The 25,338-nt window shown below is 41.5% G+C and overlaps 1 protein-coding gene and 1 pseudogene across 3 annotated transcripts in view; one reads left to right on the plus strand and one right to left on the minus strand.

The window, feature by feature from the left end:
- The window catches only part of FARP1 (FERM, ARH/RhoGEF and pleckstrin domain protein 1), a 390,990-nt gene that overhangs the window by 279,510 nt on the left and 86,142 nt on the right, over positions 1-25,338 (minus strand). The window lies entirely within an intron of this gene.
- Positions 21,554-21,636, plus strand: LOC116819594 (U6 spliceosomal RNA; annotated as a pseudogene).

A 25,338-nucleotide genomic window follows, 5' to 3' on the forward strand; every position in this document is an offset into this window, starting at 1 on the left:
TTTTGTTGTGGAAATTTTTTTTTTTTTTTTTTTTTTTTTTTTTTTTTTTTTTTTAAGTAGATTGTCTTCATATTTATGCAGAGAGAACAGGAGTGACTGTGATAGAATCTGGAAGAGAGTCCTTTTATGAAAGACACAAGGTGCATAAAGTAGTATCTTTTATTGGATCAACTTCTGCTGGTCAAAGAGTGGAGCTTGAAAGGAATTATCTCACTCTCTCATCTGGGACCAACATGGCTAATCCACCACTCCTAACAAATGTTTTTATAATGCGGTCAGAACTGATGGAGTCAGAGAACATTTGCTATCTCTGAGATACACTTAGGCTGTGTCTTACCATTATTGTGCATAGGCAGTACTATCAATATTACTTCTACTGTCACTAGAGGATGGGAAGTTTAAAGCTTTTGTCTGTTAGTGTGAAATACATTTATGAAAAAAATTAAACTTTGTGACAATAAGACATGTTTTTCTGTACAATATTTTCTTTTTGATTTTTAAATTCAATAAGAATTAAACCCATTGAAAGCCATTTGCACCTGGGAAGAAAGATGCATTTTTAATTAATACTCTCAGATATTTTTATGACTCATATATGGTTTGGGGCCGTCTGTGCCCAAGTGACTGCAAAGAGCTTCAGCAGCCCTTGTATATGAGGTCTATGAGGTAATTACAAACTACTGGTCCATGGAAGGTGATGTATTCTCCCATAAAAACAGCAGTAGCAAAACAAGCTACTTGACTTCTCCCCAACCTCTTCGGTTCCACCCAAGATGCTCAGTTAGCCACCCTCGGTGTCTTGCCTGGTCTATGCTACAAAATTCAATTGTTGCTGAGAATGGCTGTCATTTACAGTCACAGCCAAACTGGTGCCAGACACAGTTTAGCTGCAAGTATGGCCCAAACAAAAAAATTGTTTGCAGCAATGTTTCACACAGCCATTGGCAATGGTTCAGTTTTGTAGGATTGACAAGGCCTCAGTGTCTCTGGTCTCCATTCTTTCTCCAGTTAAGCCTCTCACGGCTGACTGACTGACTTGTCTGACCCAGCCCATCCTGTCTCACCTGCTCCTTCCATTTCCTCTTTTAAAAAAAGTCTTTGTTAGGAGACCCAATGACACTTCGTACACCAGCAACATGCATTACACAGGTGATCAAAAAATGCTTTTTTAAAAAATAAATAAATAAATAAATAAATAAAATCCAAAAAATATCATGGAACAAGCCTCACGCTAACACTTCACTTTTTAATCATTTTGAGGAAGCTCCTCAGTATGTAGCTGGGAATCAGCCATGAGAAGCCACAAATCCACAGAAGCAAACTGCAGCATTCACAGACCTCTGGGAGATGCACAGAAAGGAGGAGTCCAGAAAAGTGGTAAGGAATTTAAGAAAGAGTCCTTAGCTGCCTAAAATAGGTGGGCCTAGGTTCCCATCCTCTGCCCCAGACCATGAGGGAAAATACAGGCTCCATGAGTGAAAGCGGCCAAGAACAACGAGTCCCAAATGGGGGCTGTGGACCTGGCACAGAAGCCACTAGGGTTTAGGTTTTCCTATGTTGGAATTCTTTTGTTTTGCCCAGAAGGGGAGTAAACTGAGAGGGTGACTTGGCCAGAGGGCTATGCCACAAAAGCAGCAGAAGGCTGTGTAGCCAGAGGGAGCAAAGGGAAGGATCCCTGAAACACTGGATTCTGACACAAGAAGGTGTGCGAGTGGTGAGTGCACACAGTAACAAAGCTATTTAGGGCAGGGACCACATCTTCGTACTCTCCAAAGCATCCACAGCACTGTTCTCACCACGCAAAAGTAACCAACAGGATTAAATCTCTCAGAGCCACACAGTCTGAGCCCCTGAACTCTTCTATATAAACTTGCATATGCAAAAAGGACAGAATATATGTAAGTGAACGATCAGAATGAGCAGAAGTGCAGGCAAAACTTTCTCGTAGCCCTCAAGAGACATGATGGAAACCAAGCCAGAAAAAGATGAGATTTGTTTAAGGAGGAGATTATTTAAATGAGGGAGACTGACCAGAATAGTTTCATAGTCTCTCACGTAGGGAAAGCACACATCAACTTTGAAAAAATTACTCCGATTCTGGGGGCTCTTACAATCTAGTAAGATAAGGGCAGTTCTGGAATTTTGTCTAGGACGCATACAATTTCCCCTTTCAGCCTCTAAAAGCTAATGAGTTGCCTGAATTGCAAGCAGTTGTAGCAGCTAGTCCTGGGGAAACCCTTTGTGGTCTAAGGTGCTTGTCTATACAGGAGAGTTATACTGGCATAAACCAAGGTATGAATTTAAACATATATAGTTATTAAACACACACAAAACCCAATTTTAATCCCACATTAAGGTTGCAAAATTAAATACTCAAAAGCTAAGAAATACTAGAAGTAAGGTTGCCTGTGCAATTTCAATTCATCCCTCTAGTGCACCTGCATTATGATACAGTCTTTAATCACATGATTACATGGTATTTTCTCCACAGAACACTGCCTCATTTGATGCACAGACTGGACTTAATGAGCAACTATTCAATCTCATTGTAGTTCAATATTCACGTCATATTTAGTGCATGCTATTCAAACCCTGTTCTGAATACAGAATTCAGAATTTTGTTAAGTACTTTTCTATGATGTTCATCACTACAGTATCCAAGAAGTGCTTCACAAATTATTGAATTTATTTTCACAATACCACTGTGAGGTGAGGGGGTGGTAATATCCCCATGTTACTGATCGGGATTGAAGACACAGAGAAATTATGGTTAGAAATATCTACTAATTTTGAGTGCCCAATTTGAAATGCTGATTTTTCAGAGAGCTTAGCATTACATAGTACTTCATATATTCAAATACAGTTCCCACTAACTTCAGTTGCAGCTTTAAGTGGTCAGCACCTCTGCCAATCAGATCTCCTGGCAGGCACTCAATAAAATGAAGAACACAAAAGTAGAGCCCACCTGTAAAATGTTTGGTTGAAGTGATTTGTTTAGCATCACACAGGAACTCTGTGCTAGAGCCAGGGATAGAATTCAACTCCCCAGGGTAGTATCCAACTGCCTGAACCACGAGACCCATCCTTTCTCTTCCTGTAATCCTCTGCCTCATTCACTACCCACCTTCCAACACTGACTACCAAACGTTGTCCTGCAGACAGCAGTCCCTTCGCTATACAACCCTGATTCATCCTGTGCACTGAAGGAGGACCAGGGTCCTGTGGAAAAAATAGTATGTGATTATGTGATCATAATGCACATACACACAGAAAGCCACATTAAGGTTGCTTAACTTGATTTCTTAGCTTGATTTTTCATCTTAATAAATAATGTTCTTTTAACAGGTTTTTGTGTAGTTTTCTCATTTTTAAAAAAGCAAAATGAAAAAAAATCCACCATGTGACACCCCAATATTGACACCCTGACAGATCACCAGCAGAGTGGGAACCTTGAACTCCACCAAAGAACTCTGCCACTTAAGCTAAAGGAGAAATAGCAGGCTGTTAGCCTCTCTGTGGGCCAGCACAAGGAAGAGGATGGGACATTTTGCCAGATGGTTTCACAGATATTTGCTGACAGGAGAGATAAATGGCGAGAGTCAGGGATCTTGGGTTCCATTCTCTGGAAGGGAGAGTGGACATAGACTTCTACCCATGTCTCCTCCCTCCCATCCCCAAAAGCATGACGCTTCTCGCCTGTCCCCTCCAAGCTTTCCCTGTCCTGTCTCTTCCTCACTAGGGCTCCTTATCCCACTCCAATTCTCCTAGCCCATGCAGTTCCCATTTCCGCTTCTCATACAAGCGTTAGGCTACATTGACACTAGCACTTTTGTCGATCAGGAGTGTGAAAAAAACCCTCACCCCTGACTGACAAACGTTTTACCAGCAAAAGCGCCAGTGTGGAGAGTTCTATGTTGGTGAGAGACACCTTCCTGCCCACATAGATACTGCCGCTCATTAGGGGTGGTTTAATTATGCCAGCAGGAGAGCTTTTTCCTGTCAGCATACAGCAGCTACACAGGAGACCTTACTGCGGCACAATGAGCCCGGGGGTCCAAATCACTCCCTGAACCCAGACCCCCACACTGAGCTGCCCACATCCAGATTGCTCCACACAGAACCTATCACTGGATCTATACACACTAAGCCCCTCCACGCTTGGATCCTGCCAGGCTGAGCTTGCGTGCCCACACCTGGTGTACCTGGCGCGAAGGAGCAGGGTCCCAGAGTATTTCTGGGGCAGGCGCGGCCCTTGTGTTGTGTCAGGATCAGATTTATCAGAGTTTGTGTCCCAGGGAAAGGGTGAGGCGACAGGGACCTGCAGGGTGATCTCTCACCTTTGTACAGCCATGGGCCTGTGCTCCCCACTGCCATGCTGGTGCCTCCACATTTATTTATTGACAAATAAAATTTGCAGAATTTTAAAATATTGTGTGCAGAATTTTTAGTTTTTTGGCTCAGAATTCCTTCAGGAGTAAAGCCATTAGGCAAACCACAATGGGGGATGGCCACTTAACACTGTCGACAGGGGAGGGAAGCTGCAACTCCAGGAAACCTGCCTGCCTCCTGAAGCAAGGTCATTGAACTTTGGAAGATATAAGCAAGGACTGAAAGCCATTCTGGTATCCATAACTGGGCAGGTACAAGAAATCAGAGCTCTTGTACACCTGAGAAAAGTAGAACCTTTCAAATCAAGGTAGTTAAATGTCTCTGGCCACTGAATATAGGTGAAAAACCTGCTTGAACAAAAAAAATCTAGAGTCTAGTCTGTTAGGTTAGACTTTTGTTTGTTTGTAACTATTTCTGTCCCTATTACTATTACTTGGTATCACTTAAAGACATAGGTTTATCTTAATAAACATGTTTTACTTTTACAATATATCAGCTCAGTGCTGTGACTGAATGGAAGAGTGTGTTAACCCCACTCAAGTTAACAAGCTCTCTTTAAAGGAGCAGTAAACTTCATACAGTTTTGTGGTACTACAGTAAGAAGGGCTGAGCACGGCAGAAAGACTTTTTGGGGAGAACTCAGGACGAGAAGGGTTGTTGAGGCCCCTCTGCAAAGAGTAACCAGGCTATTGCGCTGTGAGAATGCTGTTGGTGTCAGAGATCTGAACCAAACTGCACAGCACAAAGGCACCCAGGGTTACAGGGCAGGAAGTGACAAAACCGCTTGCTGGTCTGGATTCAGGTCCAGAACTTCATGCATAATTCGTTATACAGACACTCTATTCCATATAATCATGTCTTTTTTGATTTAGCTTAAACCCCTTCCCAAGGTGTCTACCTATAGGGGGTGTTTTAAAGCAGTATAACCAGCACCAGTATAATTGGTAAAACTTTTCCATGTAGACCAGGGGTTGGCAACCTTTCAGAAGTGGTGTGCCGAGTCTTCATTTATTCACTTTGATTTAAGGTTTCGCGTGCCGGTAATACATTTTAACCTTTTTTAGAAGGTCTCTTTCTAAAAGTCTATCATATATAAACTAAACTATTGTTGTATGTAAAGTAAATAAGGTTTCAAAATGTTGAAGCTAAACTTAATTTTAAATAAAGCTTCAACATTTAAAATGCAGAGCCCTCAGACCAGTGGCCAGGACTCAGACAGTGTGAGTGCCACCGAAAATCAGCTCACATGCCGGCTTCGGCACCTGTGCCATAGGTTGCCTACCCCTGATGTAGAGAAACCCCAAGGCAGGCAGATCCCCTCAAACAGACATAGCACAGTAGACCTAGCTCTCCTCTGAGCTTTGTAGCACTGGCCTCACTCCTAACCACAGTGCAGGAAGGAAAAGGATAATGCAGATAAGAGTGTAGGGGAAATTCCCTTCCCTGCAGGCTGGAGACAGGAGGCTGCTGCTAGAGTCTGCAGAAGGGCACTGATGGAGAATATAGGAAGCAATGAAAAGGTAATTATTTTTTGGAAAAAAAGAACTCATGATTTTAGGCCAATCAAATTGCAAGAATATGTTCTCAAAGCTTTTTTCTGTAACAACTCCTGCCAACAGAATGAACAAATCCACTCTTTTCATATTGTAGTTTCCATTTTTATTTCATGTTTCTCACTGCATATGATCTGAACATTCAAATGTTGTTAATAAAGAGAACTCTTTTTGACCCAATCCCACAAGCTGATTCCTACAGGAAGACTGTGCATACACACAGAGACCCACTGGCATCTGCCCACACTGATCAGTCACTGAATATAGATCTTCGTTTGACTCGCATTTAAAGTTGCATTTTCTTAGAGGCATATTACACAGGAGAGAACCGGTTCTTTACGGATGAAGTGGTTCCGAGCATATTACCAGGACAGACAGGAGTGTTTGAAAAATATACAACACAGCACAGGCACTCCACTGTCATTCCAAAATGAGTCAGGAAACCTTTCAGCTTCAAACTGTCACATGGGCAAGCAAGGAATGAATGTAAATGCTACCCAAGTGTCTGGGACGGATGTTTGATATCTTAGTTGTTTAATTTTAAAACAAAATTTTTAGAAGTTAGTTTGATTGCTCCTGACGTTTCCAAGTTTGCCAATAAGACTAGATTCTTAATGTACAAACTGGAATGAGGAGAAAAATGTGGTTTACTGGCGGATAATGATTAAAACTGTAACTGACCCTTTTAAATTGGACCCTACTACTTTTGTAAACTCAGGATTATTTATGGTTTAGCCTAACAATTTTCAGTTGTTCCAAGGATTTATTTGAAGCTGCTAGTCAATGAGCAGTTGTAAGAACACATAAGAACACGCGCTGTATGCCTGCACTAGTCACTCCCTCTGGGCTGAATGTTTAGAAGGCTCCTTTCAAAAGCATCTAGCTGGCAGGCTCAGCAAAACAAATAATCCAATGCACTACTGAGCAGCTGACATTATAAATACGGTGTTTAACAGAGAGAACTCAGTGAACGGTTGGAAAGCCTACGTACAGGAATAACGTTAGTCTCTTACTCTACTTGTGGTGAAACCAGAGAAACAGAAGCCTTTGCATTCTCCCTCTGAATAATAATTGGCTCTCTTCTGCTTGTGTCTACGAGATACTGAGTATCAATTAATATTGTCTGTAGACACCCTGAGGGGAATTTAGCTCTCTTCCTTCACACCATTAATCATACCACGTGTCTTGAAGTAATACATGATACAACTGTCTTTAAAAATCCCTTGAAAACATTTCATTATTATTGTAGGCAAAATAATAAAAGGTTATTTAAAAATAAATATAATTTTACTAGGAAATTTTATCCTCAAGATGCTGTTTCCTAGAAACAGTATCATGAAGGAATGTCAGCTACCAATTCACATCATAACTCCCACACATCTGTTTTTATTTATATATAAAAATAAAGCTAACTGCTACCATTCTGTCAATTTTTACTTAGAAAGTAGTCCAGTAAATGTTATAATTTTTTGTCAAGAGCAGAAAAACCCAAATGTCAAATTATAAAAATGTGGTAAGATGATAGGTGGGAAAAAAACTTTTTTTTTTTTTTAGACAGGTACAATATTTTATAGTTTAAGATACTTTTTGCATAAGCTGACTGACATTTCTACGTCTCCAGTAGGTGACGTATGGAAAAAAAAACTATGAGTTAGAGAGAAAGCATTCAGCCAAGATATTTGCAAGAGAAATAGTATTCTATATTTTAAAAATATCAGTGGTTTTTGCTGATCACACAGTGTGCACACACTTTCCACTGAAGAACGTAATATGGGCAATGAGGGTTCTCTTCTCCAGGCACTACTGCTAGGTGAGCTAATTAATAAGCTAGATTGTTTGGGTTTTTTGAAGCTGCTGGTTTTTGAAAAATGCACAGCATTATCTACCTGATTAAAAAACATTTCATCACATAGTAGATAATTCTATTCTTTTCACTGGTATGTTGTACTTTTTCCTATGAAATTCAAACTCTAGTTAGTAATGACTTCCCTCAATAATGCAATAGGTTTTTTCTTGCCCGCCAACAAGTCATTCAAATCAATATCCTTTTAAAAGAAATCAAACTGGTAACACAGGAACTTTAATGCAAAAGAGATTTTACAACTACTTCAGTTCATTATTTTCCTCTAGATAGGTGTATTGCCAATAAGGCCATTTCAGTTAGTAACACAATTAGTGCATTTTTCCCAGAACAACTTAGATTTTTTTTTTTTAAATTAAGACACAGTTTTACCAGCTACAAAGCATATAAATTTGCTAGAAAAAAATAAATTTATTTATTTTTTAAAATTTTCATAGCTGATTTTTCAAGGCAAACTGGTATTTCATTCATTTTTATATATAAAGCATATGCTTATTTGGATCTCTTGACTAGTAGTGACTCTTTCTCCTCCTACTAAAATGAAATGAAAACCAAGAAAGATTGTTTATTGTTAATGATACAATTGTATATCAGTTGTCTTACAGTTTCACCCATGTGACTGACAGAGCTTTACTTCTTCTGCAGTGTGAAAGATTTCTCGGTACGGAGTTTGTGAGGTACAGTAGTGTGTTGTGCCATCCCACCAGTTTTTGCTATGTACAGTATTTATGCAAATGACTGAGGAACACACCTACGTTTAGTCACAGGGATCAGATAATTGGTTACTGTAGTATATTTTAAATGAAAGCTGCATTTTTAATCTTTAAGATTTCAAATGCAAATAGGCTGCATTTAAAGTCAGTTAAGAAAGCAGCTGATCAAAATTCAAGGTCTAACACAGGGTTAGGCAACCTTATGGCACGGGTGCCCGAAGGTGGCAAGCGAGCTGATTTTCAGTGGCAGTAACACTGCCCTGGATCCTGGCCACTGGTCTGAGGGGGCTCTGCATTTTAATTTAATTTTAATGACTCGTTTCTAAACATTTTTAAAAACCCTTATTTACTTTCCCTTCCCTACAACGTAATGCAAAACCAGCTCGAGCCCCCACCCAGTGACCTGGGAAAATCTTACACACACCCCTGGGCGCCTCGAAGAGGCAATACTTCCCCTCTCGCAAGCACAGAGTCTCGGTGTAGCAGAAAAGGTTTAATTACATGAGATAAACAACAAGCATTAAATTGGGAAAACACCTCAACTAGAGTTCATAGACCAAACCGTGAGCAAAGACCCACCCACCCCAGGAAATTGGGCCGTGTCCTTTTCCCTGGGCTCTTGAGTCCAGCAACCCCCAAATCACCCAAGACTCCAAAGTCCAATACCCCAAATGTCCCTAGAGTCCCAGCAACCCAAAGATCACCCACAGTCCCAAAAGTCCCACAATCCAAAAGTCTCTATCCCGGGTCAGTGCAGCCCCAGAGTTCGAGAGTCTATCTGCAGAGGTCCCCGCCCCCCCGCCCCGAGCCTGGGTAGAAAGGGGCACTTTACGTGGTCCGGGACCAACTGCCCTGCCTCTCCATGGGGTTCTGCTTCCACCTTTCCACGAACTGCTTCGCTCTACCAGACACTCCACTCTGCTCCTCCAGCCATCCTCACAAACTGCTCCGCTCCGCCAGCTGCTCTGCTCCACCAGCCGTCCCGTGATCTGCTCCAGCCGTCCCCGCAAACTGCTCGGCTCCGCTCACTCCGTGGGCCGCTCCATCCGTCTCACAGCTGCTCCGCTCTGCCAGCTGCTCTGCTCCACCAGCTGTCCCTCCGCTCCAGCCATCCCCACAAACTGCTCGGCTCCACTCACTCCGTGGCTCCACAAACTGCTCCACTCCGCTCTGCCAGCTGCTCTGCTCTGCAGTATAGCTTCAGGCTCCCCCACTAGTTAGCACAGTACTCAGTGCTCTCAGCTCAGCAATTCCAGCTCTTTAGTGATTTCAGCTCTTAGTGATTTCAGCTCACAGCAGGGGAGCCCCAGTGCTAGTGCACCATTAGCCCATAGTGAGTTCAGCTCAGTAACCTGTACCTAGATTCTTAAGGGAATCAAAAATCAACTCTGATATTCCACAGTGGAGAAAGGAGTAGGTGGAACGAGTGCTTCTGGCCCGCACAAGGCACCTACACCACCAGATACAAATACTTGTCCCCAGCCTCTCTCAATTCACTGGGTTTTGGAACCCATGTCCCTTGTCTAACAAGTGCTATTTAGTTGATAGTGAAACTCTTTATCATAAAACAGTTTCATAGTTCCTCGTTTAATCAGGGTGACAACACTTTATTCCTCCTGCCCCAACAACAGAGAAATTGGAGATCCCACAGCTGTGAAAGTAACCATTTTAGGCTGCCGTGGGCTATGTTAGGTGGAGTGGGTGTGCCTATGTAAACATGATCAGCCTCTGAAATTCTTTTCCACACTCGCCATAATTCAACACCAGATGTCAGGGTAGAGCTCATCCTGACTCTGCTTACAAGTATATCCTATATATACTCTCAGAGGTAGAAAATGTGAAGACAGATCCTATTGGTGTTCCCATAGAAACTACAAAATTGAGATAACTCAAGACTTAATGAGAAACATTTTTAACTACTGCATCTACTTGTGGTAAGTAACAGCATTTATATATTACAGTAAGGGAAGCAATAAAAACCCTTGAAGACAGTAACTTTTAACTGGATTTAGATGCACTTGCTGCTTGCTTCCATATAGGAGTGCTTTGGCAGTTTCAGGAAGGTAGTGATGAGAGAAGAATGAGAGCAGAGAGCAAGTGAGATGGTAGTTCCCAGTTCACAGAATCATTAGTTATCCCACTAGCAAACTCGGGGTTTTGTCAATCAGTGCCTTATTAGGAGTGTGTGGTCAGCGGATATGCTGACAGCAGCCTTCTGTTTTCGTCTCAAAGTAAGATCTTTGGACCCAATTATCCCTCTCCTCCAGAGGTGGGCAAACTACGGCCTGCAGGACTGTCCTGCTTGGCCCCCGAGCTCCTGGCCCAGGAGACTAGCCCCCAGCCCGTCCCCTCTCCCCCAAAGCCTTAGCTCACTCGCTCCGCTGCTGGCACAATGCTCTTGGTGGTGTGGCTGTGAGCTCCTGGGGAATCCGGTGGGGGAGGTGCACGGATAGGAGGTGGGGGCCGCGCCAGGACCCCCTCCCCTAACCGGCCTGCAATACAATTTAGGAAACCTGATGCGGCCCTCAGGCCAAAAAGTTTGCCCGCCTCTGCTCTACTCTTTTCAGGAACCTCTGACTAACATTAGTCCTTAGTTTTGGTCTCATTATCTAGCTGGGATAATAATTAATTTATAATGCTATCTTAAACAAAGCTTTAGTCAGACACAGTAAGGACATCCTCAGGAAAATTCCATGACCTTGCTTGCGCTCACTAGGCTTTTTTGCCAAAAATTTTCCACTGTTGTTTCCACTGGCTCCGTTCCACCACTAGTAGCTATGCTGGCTGCTAGGCTTTTACCAGTATGTTGATTAGCCCTGCTCTGAGAAGAGTTAAACATCACAGTCCTTTTAAACACTGTCTGTCACCTGTCTATACTAGCACTCCCACTGGTGGGACATTAGCAACTGTGGGGAATTTTTTAGGGGTGGAGGGGAAAGTAGTGTAGACCTGTCCTAAAGGCACAAAAATGCCTGATTGGGATTGTTTGCTACCTGAAGGAGGTCTGAACCAGTCAATGTGGCCAGAACAAAGCATGTCTTATCTGTTAACTGTATTTCCCTCCCTCCCAGCAGTTCATACAGGAATATTTACAACAACAGTTTCTTTTATTGTTTTAGATTTAATTTGCACATTCTACTGTACTTGTTCCCTATTTGATGTTATCTGCTGTGGCACAAAAAATGGTTGCTGTGGACATTACTGAAATTAACTATGGATTTCGAACAAACAGGAACAGATAAATGCCTAAGAAATAACAATCCTGATTCCATATAAATACAGTAATTCATAAAGGAATAATTTTCTCTTAGTATATTTCGAAGTTTTCTGTGAGGTGACAGAGGTTTTTAAACTAATAGATATTTTCAAAATTCCAAAGTTTTTCTAAACTCCTAAATATCTAGTATTCGTAAGAAAAAAAGACATTTTGGTTCTCTACATCAAAGCAGTGGCTTAAACTTGCTTTTTTCTGTAGCAGATACAAAACAAAATTGCCTAGGTTTTCCCCTTTTCTGAATTGACTCAAACTCTAAAGAACTTTCTAATCCAGAAAGATCTGTGAAACATTGTTTTCACAAAATAAATATTGCTTCAGATGTGATGGATTGCAAATATTTATATTTATAGATATAGATATATATGCTGTTAGAAAGGATTTGTAAAATCAATATACTGGAAAAAAAATCTAATTTTTAGATTCTCTAGCTGTGGTATTTTCTAACACTAAACACATTGAATTACCCAACAGTATTTAAACTCTCTGTCTGTAGAGTTCTTTGGAAACAAAGTGCTATACATACATTATTAGTACTGTAGCAATTTTTGCTCTTACATGGCCTGTAATGTAGTTGAAAAAGTCAGGCTGGCTTTAAAACTATGTCTAGAGGATGGGTAATATGCATACAAAGTGGATTCCAAGGACCACTGCTCAAAGGGAAACCATTAATTCTGAGAAGCCTTTGGACAGAAACAGCCAAGGAATTTCAAAGACTTTCCCCCCTTCTTTTTAAATCCTTCCTGCTCTAAATTAGGAAAACTGCAAACAAGCTTTAAAAAGAATCCTCAAGGCAGAGGCTGAGCTCTGGGGAATTCCAGGAAGGGGCAGTCTTAGCCCTTGTATGCAGCAGAAGCTCCTGGTCTGCTTCCATGCTCCTGGAGAAAGGAAATACCATACAGTTCAGAGTAGTGGTGCTGGAAATGCGGGTGGGGGGCAGGGCTTCCCACTTTTTGAAAGTGACAGAGCCTGGTTCCTCCACTTTTCACCAAGGCAGACCCCGCCCCCTTCATCTCCTCTTCCCCCTGAGGCCCCGCCCCTCAGCTAGGCCAGTGTGGAGCACAGCCAGGGAGGCTGGGCAGCTGTGGTGGACCCTCCACCTGCTAAGGTACAAGGGAGCTGAGAGCAGCCCCCAACCCATGTCCCCAACCCCCAGGCTTCCTGCCCAGCCCAGGGCAGGTGGAGGATCAGCAACTGTGTGCCGGCTCCCCACAGCTGCCCACACAGCTCTTACCCCAGTTTATTATATTTTCTAGTAACTGATCATTTTAATGATGCAAACGAGACCATACTTTAGATCATAAACACAGATGGGCAAAGTAGTGGTTGAGTTTTCAACCAATTCTAAATTTCCTGACTTTTGAGCCTTTTGATCCTGATGATGTATTAATGTTAACTTTTCACTTGAAATATAAAAACAAAACATGTAACCACAGCCAGCTGGTTACACATTCAAATTAATTAAATCCTGATATAAATAGATTCAACATAAAAATATGAATTCATAAACTGCTGAGAATTCAGTATCCTAGTTCACTGCTGGGATTAATTTCTTTTCAACAGACTGGTTGTCTAGAGAACACCCATAATACAGTAAATGAAAACATATGTATGTGTTACTGCCAGCAGTGGGAATACATGTAACTGATGGATATTCAAAAAAACAGATACATGGAGGGAAACTGCTGGTTTGGCAGCCATTGGAATACAGAATAAGATCCACTTAGTAACAAGTTATTGTTTACAGCTATTTTTCCCCCTCTGACTTTAGTTTTGAAGTTATTTCATTTGGAGATTACTCACGTCTTCAATTTACAGAAAGAAGCAGGTCAATAACCAGATCACAAACAAGTCAGATAATGCTCAGAGCATAAACAAAAACATTTTCTGTGAATTTCTTAAACAAAAAAACTTTGAAAATACAGGAATAATTTGAGTTTAAAATTGATTTCAGTTGCTCTTGAAACGCAATCATTTGCAATACCTCGATCCAGACAACTCCAAAGACAAGCGGCTAAGAGTGCTATGGCACCTTATAGACTAACAGATGTTTTGGAGCATGAGCTTTCGTGGGCGAATACCCACTTTGTTGGATGTGGGTGTGCATGCATCCGACGAAGTGGGTATTCACCCACGAAAGCTCATGCTCCAAAACGTCTGTTAGTCTATAAGGTGCCACAGGACTCTTTGCTGCTTTTACAGATCCAGACTAACACGGCTACCCCTCTGATACTTGACTCCAAAGACAATAATTGATCATTTTTACTGGTTTGATTTACCTACCTTTTAAAAAGTAACTTCTCATTAGTGGGAGGGAGGGGGCTTAAAGTGCATTTAGCTTTGGATAAACTTGATCATGTAAACTGATTGACAGCAATTCCCTTTATTTTTTTAATTGCAGAGCTGTTTTTGCTTAGTATTTCTTAACTGTAAGGATTTTAAAGGACTCTCTTGTAAATATCTATAATATTTTGTGACAGCCACATTGTACATGCCTTTTGAGAAGCATTTAGGTTTATAAATGCCCCTTCTGGGTACCAAAGCAAGAGAGAAGAATCAGAGTACTTAGGGGCATGAGATGAAATGTGGCATGGTAGCTGCCAATCTCCATCATGTTGTTGTCACTTGCATTAAAAATAGCAGAAATCACTGGATGCTTTAGTAATTCAAGGTTAATGTGACAAAAATAATCTATGAAGTTAGTTAATTATTATAACAGGTCAATAATGCTAGGTATCTGGAACTCCTTGAGCTAACTTAGGGCTCCTCGCATACAGTTTCTCCAGTGAAAGGGCACCTGTATTGTTACATGGCTCTACAGCCATGATTCTCAACCTATTAATCATTGTGAGCCACATATGCAGCCCACGTGTATTACCTGGGCCGCAGGCTGAGAACTACAGCAACCCCCCAGGCCTCCACACATACCACTATGCCCAGCACCCCCAGCCCAGAGACCCCTCCACAGTGTGGGACTAGGAGCGTAACCCCAGTGGTGGAGTCGGTAGCAGGGACCCTGGACTCTGTTGTGTGGGGTCGGGAGGCAGCCCTGATCCTGACCCCTGGACCCTGCTGTGTGGGGTCCAGGAGGCAGCACCAGCCCAACCCTGTCACTGACCCTGACCCCAGCCCCTGTTGTGTGGGGCCAGGTGGCAGCCCCAGCCCTGGACCCCACCACCCTTTAGCATGCAGCACAGTAGCTGTGACCTAATTGGACCACATATGGCCCGTGGGTTGCAAACCACTGCTCTACAGTCTCACTAGATGAAAATCCTGAAAGAGTCTTACAAATCATGGCTCTGAGTAAACAGCATGGTGAAGCAGAATGTGGTAATTTAATAAATACATCCTAAATAATACAGCAAGCAAGATAAGCCCTGAAGCTCATGTGGTTCAATTTGCTGGAGCCTTGTTAAATCTAAATCTACCAGAGGGTCTTGCAGGTTCTCATCATTAGCACGTCACATTGGGAAAACCTGACACCAGGTAACATGGGGCCAAATGAGGATTCATGCCGATTCTTCTAAATGTCTTTGGTTAGATTTAACTATCAGGGCACTGGCTTCACAAGTGAATGAAAATGTTTAAGTAATGAGCATCAGACTCTAGATTTCATATAATTTTTCAGGCTAGAGAGAGGATGATCTTGTGGGCAAGGCCCTGGGCTGGGAGTCAGAAGACTCAAGTTCAGTTCCCAGCTCTGCCACAGACTTCTTGGGTGACCCTTGGTCAAATTCCTTGATCTCTTATGCCTCAGTTCCTCATCCACAGAATTAAAATACTTCCTCTCTCTCACACTGTCTGTCTTCTTTATTTAGACTATAAGCTCTCCATGGCAAGGACTCTCTCTTCCTAGGTGTTTGTACAGTGGCTAGCATAACTGGCTCATAATCTCGCTTGGGATTTCTAGGTGGTACCAAAACACAAATAATGAATAACAGTTTGAAATACAAGTAGTTGTCTTCATCCTGACATACTAGTCTCAATGTGGCTCTGTGTTACCACACTGACAGTGTTTATAATTGCAGCAACACCAACTGGGCTGTCATCGAAATCATTTTTTAATTCCAACAAAGCTGCTAGTGTAAAGATGAGAAATCTAACAGGATACGCTGATCTGCTTTGACGACTTATGTCAAGTCATGAATTAAGATCTTCATTCCTCCTCACTTGCTTCTGGTCTGTTGTAAAAACATGCTTCTAAAGATTTCACAGCTCAGTGAGGGAAGGCAGTGGGAGAGGGGGAGAAACAGTTTTTTAAATTCTCTTCCTGGGGGCAGCTTTGTTTTGTTTCATACAAAACAAATTAGGGTACATGAACTTAAGATAAAGAGACTCTGGCGCAGAAAGGAGTGTATACCAACTCATCTGTTGTGTCAGCCCATTTTTAGGCTTCAGAAGCAGCCCAATTATTTTGGGCTATAAACATTCCACTGCTTACATAAATGATAGCTGTAATATTTAAATGTAATATAATTGAGATATTTGAGATTTTGTTCTTTGGATATATTGGGCCAGGTTCACACACAGGTGCAGGCACCTCCTTGCAGCACCTGACCTTCTCTTCAGGGAAAGCAGCTTTCATTTCCACTGAGGACACAGTGAGAACCCTGCCAATGGAGGCTGCCTAGACGATGCATCCATGCACCCCTCCTGGTGACTTAGACAACACCCTTCCTCTCATCCTCTCCCACAGCAGAAGATTTGAAAATGCTTTGCTTCTCTGCCTATCCTCCCTCATATGAGCAGACTTTCCAACACCAGGGCCCTCTGAGAGTTTTGGTCCCTTTAGCAAATAAGAATAATTTAATGGATTTAGAATAACTTTTCAGTTTTAACTTCTGTTCCAACACCAGTGTTGCTCCACTGCCAAGCGGTAGCGGATGTTGGAGACCTTGCAAGTCAGCTTCCCGGGTGGAGAGAAATCAGTGACGTGGAGTAAGGGTATACTCTGGGTTGTCACTTGTTTTATTTATACATACACACCAGTCATGGAAAACAGGTGGTCAAAGAACATACAAGGCAATTCTTTTTTTCAGTCTTCTCCACCCCACACCAATGCCTGGCTTCAAGACAGCAATTCTGCCTCAAGAAATTACTCCAATAGGAAAGCACAAGAGAGCAAACTCTCTTGCTGGTCACACAGCAACTTCTCCAGAGACCACTGCCTCTATGCAGAACCTTGCATAATAGAAAACTGACACCTCAGTACATCTTCCCAAAACTAAAGATTTGCGCGCTCTCTCCCTCTCTCACACACACACACACAAAACACTTGGGAGACTGTATGCCACAGTGCCTCCTAGTGACACCAGCCATGCCAATATAAAGTAGTTCAGCTGCCTGAAATCATGGAAGTAACCACAGGGCACTGACGGACATATACAAAGAGCTGTAGATAAGTGAATGTAATTGATCAGGGAACAGAGTAAACCAATGCAGTCTGAGGTTAAAAGGAGAATAGTAAGACTCTGAAGGACAAGACAAGACATAATTAAGAAAATTATGATGCTTGTTATGTGTGAATGAAAAGAGGTGAGTGCCCCAAATTCCTCAGAACATTGTTTCCTGTATAGAGAGCTCGCATTTTGACATAAAGCAATGTTTAGGTAATAATAGGCAAAACAAACAAACAGGGTCCTTAAGACATGCCTAGACTATGGTAGTTTCACTGGTATAACTACTAGCCTAGACACACTGCACCTGTAACAAAACTTGGCTCTCTGGTGAGATTTACCCTGGTCAATTTCTCAGTGCAGCATACCCACAGGAGGGGCCTGCACTGCTGTACCTACAAAAACAATTTCACTATTCAGCAGATCTTATGTTACAATGTGGATATATCCCCTAAGGATCTGAGCATTCCCCACTTAAAATGTCCTGTTCCCTTATTACCAGTCTATGCACCAATATGGGAAACTTTGAACTTCTCCTAGATTCTTAGGTCTACCTACCTAAGAATCTAGGAGAAGTTCATTTGAGAGAGAGGAAAGACACACTTGGAAACTGGGCAGAGAACGGAGTTCGGAATAGACCAAGTCCTGGAAACAAAACCAAAAATCAGGTTCTTTAGAAGATCATTCACTTTGACTTGGTCTATCAGAAATCAGTACAGACTTTGAAGAAAGATATTGAAAACCCGACTGTAAGGACACCTTCACAGTTGGGACTGCATCTAGTAGTCTACTCTGACAGTTTTAAGGCAATGTCTCACCATTGTGCTAGAACTAGTGCAGTTCCACTGGAGGAAGAACAAGTGTAGATAAGATGCCATCAACTACTGATGTTTTTATAACTATCTTGGCAAGAGTAGATGACAGTGGTTAACACACCGACAGCTACTCTACAACAGTGCTCCCACTATTACCACCACCAGGGGAGATAGTGGAAAAAGACACAGGGGGAAAACCCTCATATACTTTCCCCCTTTCACTCCAGTAAAATAAAAAAGATGTATGACTCTATCATGAGTTCTCTGGACAACTGGGAGGAAGGGGATCTGTTAATTGCATAATTATATTTTAGGGTTACCTCAGCAATTTTGAAGAGGGATTTTTCTTCTTTCACCTACATTACCAGAACACTATGAAAATGAAATAATGGAACGTTAGAACGTAAAGAAACAAAAGAAATCTAGAGAGTGTAGAGTAAAACTCAGTCCTTAATCCTCCTTGCTGTGAAAATGTATTGCTGTTCAAGTGGTTAGATCACTTGATGACAAGATTTCTGCTTTGACTTTGACCTTCCTGGCTTCTGTTATTTAAGGCTAAACTGATAGACAGAGATGTTAAAAAATAAAGTTAGTATTTGGAGCTGATTTAGGGAGGAGCTGGAGGTTCCAAGCTGAGCCCAATAAGAAAACACACTAAATAGTGCAGGGAGTCAGACTAGATCATGATGGTCCCTTCTGACTGTAGAGTCTATGAGTTTATGAGCACTCTTGCTCCGTTTCAATCCAATACCTGGGTTGAATTAGAAAAAGAGACCTGCTCATTAAACTCCTTGCTGCTTCACAGAGAAGTCAAAGGGCTTGTCTACACTTAAAAGGCTGCAGCAGCACAGCTGCACTGCTACAGTGAAGACACTATCTACATCTTAATCTTTTTAGTCTGTCCTCCTATGAAAACTGTCCCATACCCTTTGATCATCTTTGTTGCCTTCTCTGAACCTTTTTTAGTTCCACTAGAACTGACCAGAACTGAACACAGTATTCAAGATGCAGACACACCATGGCTTTATATAGTGGCATTGTGATATTTTCTCTTACTTACTATCCCATTGCTAATGCTGTTAGCTTTCTTGACAACGGCTTTGCATTGAACTGAAGTTTTCAGAGGACTATGCACAATGACTCCAAGATCCTTTTCTGGAGTGGTAACAGAGAGAGAGAGAGAACACACACACACACACACAGGATTTTTTTTTTCCAATGTGCATTATTGTGCACTGACCAATGTTGAATTTCATCTGCCTTTTTGTTGCCCAAATCACCCAGGTTAGTAAGATCCCTTTGTAACTTCTCACACTCAGAATTCCGTCAGGAGTACTACACCAAAAATGAAAAATAATGCACCAAAAAAATAAAAGTGTTGTATACATTTTAAAATTCTGCAAATTTTATTTGTCAATAAATAAATATGGATGCTCCAGCACGGCAGTAGGGAGCACAAGACACTGGCTGCTTGGAGGTGATCACCCAGCAGCCCTGCCCCCCCACCCCCAGGGACACAGACTCAGTGATGAGGCTGCACCCGACCTTGACACAGCACAAGGGCTGGACCTACCCAGACACAGCCCAAGGTGGGGGGTCTGGGTGCTGGGGGAGTACGGCTTGGTGGGGTGTGGGTCCAGGGGCTCATTGGGGCAGGATCGCTCATCGGCATAGTCCATGTACAGGTGGAGAGTGGCTTGTCAGGGTGTGCCTGTGTGCAGAAGAAGATGAGGCTTGTCAGGGTGGGGGTTCGTATGAAGGAGGAGAAGCTTGGCAGAGAATCAGGGTACGGGAGAGTCTGGATTTAGGGGATTGGACAGAAAGGGGAGCAGTCCCCTCCTTTGATGGATGAGGAGCGATGGGGGCAGGGAGTTTCCTGTAGCAGCGGGGGAGGGGAGGAGATTTCTGGGGGTGGGTTTGCCCCAGCCCGGGCCACTCCTTGCAAGAGAAGTAGTAGTTCTATCCTCCCCTGGCCCAGGGGGCTAGCAGCTGAGCCCGGCGCAGGGTAGAAGCCACTGGCCAGGACATTCCCAGCCCTGCTCCCTTACCCATCAGTGATTTAGCACTCTGCCAGCTGCTCTGGGCACCTGTCACAACGTGCCTGCATTGCTAGGGAGGGCCACATGACTGCTCTTGCAGTTTCTCTTTGCTTCCCCATCAGAAAGTCATTTTTCTGCAGGGAAACAAAAAAAATCTGAGGGGGACATGAACTGTGCATATGCAGTTGTGCAGAATTCCGCCAGGAGTAACTCAGCGGTGGATGTCATGATCCTGAATATCTTCTGCAAACTTTGCAACTTGACTGTTCAGTCCCTTTTCCAGACCATTAATGAATTATATTGAACACCACAGGTCCCAATACAGATGTTTGTGGGACCACGCTATTTATCTCCCTCCATTGTGAAAATTGACCATTTATTCCTACCCTGTATTTCCTATTTTTAAACCAGATACTGGTCCATGAGAAAACATTTCCTGTTATCCCATGACTACTTAGTTTCCTTAAGAGCCTTTGGTGAGGTACCTTGTCAAAGGCTTTCTGAAAAATCAAAGTACACTGTGTCAACTGGAACACCCGTATCCATGTGTCAACTGATTCTTTCAAAGAATTCTAGCCCATTTTAACTCCCCCCCCCAAAAAATAATGTCTGTATATCAATATATTTAAATGTTCAATATGATATCCTAGCATGCTTACCATCAGTTGTGTGTGATGATGCGGGGAAGGAGGGACAAGGAATAAGTTTCTGTTTCCTTGTTTCAGGATCATTAGTCACCTCGATATCTACTAAACAGAGGCTCTCCAGGTTATCAGTGCAAGTCCTCACTGCTTCAAATGCTTTAATATTCCATTAGTGACTGATAGAGATATTTTATTTTTAGTTTCTCTCTGAGTTTTCTCATATGATTCTAACTTTTTAAAAGGACTTATCCATTGCTTTCATTCTGGCTTCAATCAAATGTCCACTGACCTGGTAATTCAACATATGATAAACAATTTTTAATTGCCCAGTAGTCTGAGCTGGAAGCAGATCATCCAGACAACTAAAACTGTAGGAGAGAAAATGCTGAAATTTTAGCAAACCCAGGTTTTATATATGAATGTATTTCTACCACACTGCAAATCTAAATGTGTTTAGAAACAAAAAAAAAAACCAGAGCCACCCCATGCTCAGACTCTTGTATACCAGCTTTAATTGCAGTGCCCACTAACCAACTGAGGTGCAGTAGTTTTTTCTGCTCCCTCTCAGAAGGGAAGACTCCTACAGGATTGACTAGGGCACAGATTCTGGCCCTGCTCTTGAGCTTTTCCCATGTGGCTAACAGGAGTTTGAAATTAACAAGCACTGCATTCCTGTACAGCTTCACATTGCTGCCCTGTTGTGGGAAAAGTTACTACCCAAGATGCCAGACTTGAGATTCTAGGTTAATTTCCTCTTTTAGCTGGTGACTTCAAAAGTCTGAAAACACAGGGAAAACAGGCAGGGAAATTCATTTAAGAGCTCTCAGCAGTTGAATAGGCTGTTAAAAAGAACTATTAATTCAAATACCAACCCTCTATACTAAAATTGGAACGATACAGAGAAGATTAGCATGGCTCCTGCGCAAGGATGACACGCAAATCCAACCCTTTTAGAAAGAGAATGGGAAGGTAAACAAGTAATTGGGAAAAAACAGTTGAAACTCAAATTTTTATAATGGATTATTCAAAATTTTCTCCTCATCATGCATTAACTCTAGATTGTTTCATAGCCAGGGAACAGCTTTTGTAGAAAATGAACTGAAACCAAAAGCTTTTAAAACATCATGATGCGTTTATAGATTTATATGAGAACAAGGCAGGCACTACATGATGCATTCCTTGTTTTTGTGAAAATAAAATACATTAATATCTCCTGATTCTTCTCTGTTCATATACGCTCACTCTCTCGTGCACACACACACACCCCTCTTCCAAATCACACACTGTATACTTGTTTTGCAGCCTCAAGCAGTTGCAAAAGTCTGAAAACAAAGGCTGGAATTTCTTCAAAGGGCTAGGAGAAACCTGATCTGCGCTCTTTTCCTCTGTTTGGATAACTGAAAAAGCACAGCAAGTTTTCTGTCCTAATTGGCTAACCTTTGCCCACAGAATTCTGCCAGTAATTAGAAGGAAATTGTTTTGCAAGCAAAGATGATACAGGATATTTTACAAGAAGTCAAAATTAATTTCAAGTTTTTGTTTTACTTACATATCTAATTTTTTGTATTTAATTGCACTGTTACATTTGCACTAATGGCTTTTGGTACGCTAAAGAACAGATCAGGATTATTTTCATAATTATTGTTGAAACTGAGACCATATCTAGTGCTAATGAAAGTGGGGTACTAATGGCACTGACCTGAGACAGGAACAACAAGGTCGGCCAACATAAGCTTCCACACAGCGCAGCTTATACTTCTCAGTCCTGACCTGCAATATTTTCGCTAGCCCTGGGAAAATTCCTTATTGCAGGGGTCAGCAACCTCTGGCACGCGGCTCACCAGTCCAAGCACCCTGGCAGGCCATGCCAATTTTTTACCTGCCGCGTCAGCAGGTTCGGCCGACAGCAGCTTCAAGAGGTTGTCAACCCCTGCCTTACTGCATCAGTGCCAAAGCATATGGTAGTAATGTTATGGGGACAAGGATAAGGTAACCAAAAATCATTTTAAATTTTTAACCCAAGCCAGGATCTTAACTAATCCACTTAGAGATGACTGTACAACAACCTATTGAGTTATTTTTAATACATTCATTTGACTAATTGATTATTAGCAAAGACCACCACTCATTTTACTTAGATATAGAAGTCTGCTACGTGTATTTTTCCTAAAAGTGTCTTTCCCCCACTCCTAAGAGGCCTCTCTCCATTACAAATACAACTATGTCAAGGGACAAATTTACAGAAGCATCCTCTAACCCAATAGTTCTCAAAACTTCTGTACTGATGACCGCTTTCAAATAGCAAGCCTCTGAGTGTGACCCCCCCCCTTATAAATTAAAAGCACTTTTTTATATATTTAACACCATTATAAATGCTGGATGCAAAGTGGGGTTGGAGGCTAACAGCTTGCAACTCCTCATGTAATAATCTCGCAACCCCCTGAGGGGTCCTGACCCCCAGTTTGAGAACCTCTACTCTAATCTGATTAGAACATTGTTTCAATTAGGGACACAGATAGAAATTTAACCACCAAGTAACTGAGCCTTGTACGTGGACGTTTAGTATGACTATGAATTTAAATAAATATGGCTCTATTTATCTGAATCCATAATATGCTTAATTTAAGAGGTCACATATTTATTTCAATTACCTTTAAATGTGTATAATTAGGTTATCACAAACCCAAATAGATATAGAACTGAATTTATTGTAATTGATCATTTTAACACTTGTGAAAAATCTGGGGTGGAGAGTCCATTCCATAACATAATGCAAATCACCACAGCATCTAATTTATACCTTCTACCCCCTACACAGACTAGAGACCCTCTTCTACTCCCCTCATTGCTTCCTTTCCTGATGTCCGGCATGGACTCAGCCATTCATCTATAACCAAATAACTCCCCGTCTACCGACCACATTTTCTAAAACAACTTTGCATCTATTCCACACAGAATATAGAAAGAAATTTACATATGCATACAATATTTTTCACTATCAGCAGTTTCAAAAATCTGTGAAATAGCTGAAATACCAGACAAATATCTATATTATAAATACTGCTTACATGCGGTAGGTTCCAGAAGCACCAATCAAACCAAGGTTAACTCTGGCCCCCCATCAATCCCACCCCTCAAAACACCTTTTTAAAGCATAGCATTAACTTTCTTTTTAATTACACACTTTTCTTTCATTAAGTTATTGAACACATTTACCACCTTAAATGTTTGTGCAGGTGGAGATATATATTTCTCAAAAAATCTTTGAGGCCAAACTTTACTGAGAGTGCGCTCTGGTTAAAAACTGGTGCTAGAGAAATATTAGATCTATGATTGAAAGAAACTGGGAGGACATTTTATGTTTAAATAAACATGACACTGAGATTATACCCTTTGCACACTTCTCAGTTGGTGGTTGTGCAGGCTGGGAATGTGTGGGAATAATGTTTTGTATTTTCTCTACTGAGACTGAAGAAAAAATAATGTTATAAGACTTTGTCTTCCCTCTACCCCAGCACACTCAGACGGCTCTTTACCAGCTCCTCCTTTTTGGTCAGGAGGAAAAATAAGTACATCCTGCTTCATCAGCCAGCTGGCTACCTTCTCCTGTCAGACGCTTAATATACTTCCATGAAGTATTTGGCTGCTGTTGGATAAGTGACAACGCTCTATAAAGCCTTCCTCAAACAGAATTCTCCCTCCTTTCTGAAAAGATGGCATACTAGCAGAAGGCTAGCTAGAAAAAGCGATAAAATCGTTTGTAAAAAGAAGGAAAGAGTAGACTAATGGGAGAATGCATGTACTAATGCAAGCTTCAAGTTACGTTTTCAAACAATGTCACATAATTTCTCTTAACTTTATCCTGTTTGAAAATATTTCAGTTTGACTAAGAGTAATATGACCAAAGTTATGCAAAACCTATGAGCTTTGTGCGAGTACTACTTTCACAGAATCTAAAAAATGTTTATAACTAGAAGAAGTATTTTCAATGAGGAAAAAAGCATTTAAAACAAATTCAAACTTGTTTTGAAACATATACATTCCCCTTCAGTGTTTGCAACTCAGCCACTGAGAATCTGAAAATGAAAGACTATATGCAATAAACAAGAGTGAAGCTGATTTCAGTAACCCTTATTGTCTGAATTTAACAGAAATGCAAAAAGGAAACAAAAACAGCATAAATAGGGAAGAGCAAATTGGACTTTTTCCAAGTAATTTCCCTTCATCTGACATGTTATAACACAGGAAAGGACATCTGTTTTTAACAGATGATGATTTAAGTTGTCAGTTTCTCTTTAATGATACATTTGAATTGGCTCAGAAAAGATTAATCATTTTCTCTCATTACATAAGATGAAGATAAGTAATCAGAAGAGCAGCCTGAGCAAAATTTTATTGCTACATAAAGTGCTCCACTCTGGTTGGTCCATGTAACACATAGGCAGGCCACATTTTAGGTACAGGTTTAATTTATAACTGTTGGTCCAGATTGATCATATCAGTATAACAGGTTGTATTTTTGCACTTATTTTTTCAATCAGAGCTGATCATTTTTATGAGCTACTAGAATCTAGATCATATACTCCAAGGTACGATGGAAGTATCCGACAGTCAGATGAGCTTATCTCAGCCAATATCTACTTAGGCCCACAGT

Source organism: Chelonoidis abingdonii, chromosome 1, assembly GCF_003597395.2.
Source record: "Chelonoidis abingdonii isolate Lonesome George chromosome 1, CheloAbing_2.0, whole genome shotgun sequence".
Classification (NCBI taxonomy): Eukaryota; Metazoa; Chordata; order Testudines; family Testudinidae; genus Chelonoidis; species Chelonoidis abingdonii.